Genomic DNA, 848 nt, shown 5'->3' with positions numbered 1-848 from the left:
AAAAAAAAAATGGGAAAGACTCTTTTTAATGGTGGAAGTCGCAATCTTCTTTTTAGGTATATGATTAAAAAGAAACAAAAAAGAAAAGGAAACATATATACATGTCTCAAGATAGTCAAGGTGAAGAGCACTATTATATAGCCCATGAGAAAGATTAGCAGCATTTTTTTTTTCATGGCTAGGCCAGATATACTACATCTATTATTTAGGAAACAACATAAAATGTTAGAGCTACATAATGGAAAACTGTAAAGGAGTCAACCCTTCTTGACACTCAGACTCTCAGGCACCAGGTTAATGTCACAGAGGCAAACTGGTCAGCATGCAGGGCAAGGAGCCAGATGTAGTATCTGAACTACATTATCTGAAAGAATATAGTTCAGAGAGAAAATGGAGCAGTTTCAGAAGGCCATGAGAATATAATTTATGGTGGAGCTACAATGTGGCAGTCAGGCCTCTTTTGACTAGACAAATCTATGGAATTCAACACTCAAAACAAATGAGAGCAAATTAAAAAATAGAATGGATTATCTGCAAGATAAAAAACATACATATTTCTCTTTAAAAACAATTCTAATTAAGTAGCCAATACGGTTGTTACATATTTTATTTACATATAGAATTTTTATCTCAAATTTGCTTCTTAATTCCATGTATTTCTTTTATTTAGGTATAATAATAGTAGCTGTTTCATTTATTATACATCAGAAAAAACGTTTAAATAGTAAATGTATTATTATATTTGCCATCAATCTAATAACAAAATTGTGACTATTTAATATTGATAAAGACATTATTATTTTAATAAAATTATTGTTAATTCTTCACAATTAGGTATCAAGTCTTAA

This window comes from Orycteropus afer, unplaced genomic scaffold (assembly GCF_000298275.1).
Source record: "Orycteropus afer afer isolate SDZICR_OR568_19922 unplaced genomic scaffold, OryAfe1.0 scaffold00895, whole genome shotgun sequence".
In the NCBI taxonomy this organism is placed as follows: domain Eukaryota; kingdom Metazoa; phylum Chordata; class Mammalia; order Tubulidentata; family Orycteropodidae; genus Orycteropus; species Orycteropus afer.
The sequence above is the reverse complement of the archived record's forward strand: the minus strand, read 5'-3'. Positions refer to the sequence as shown.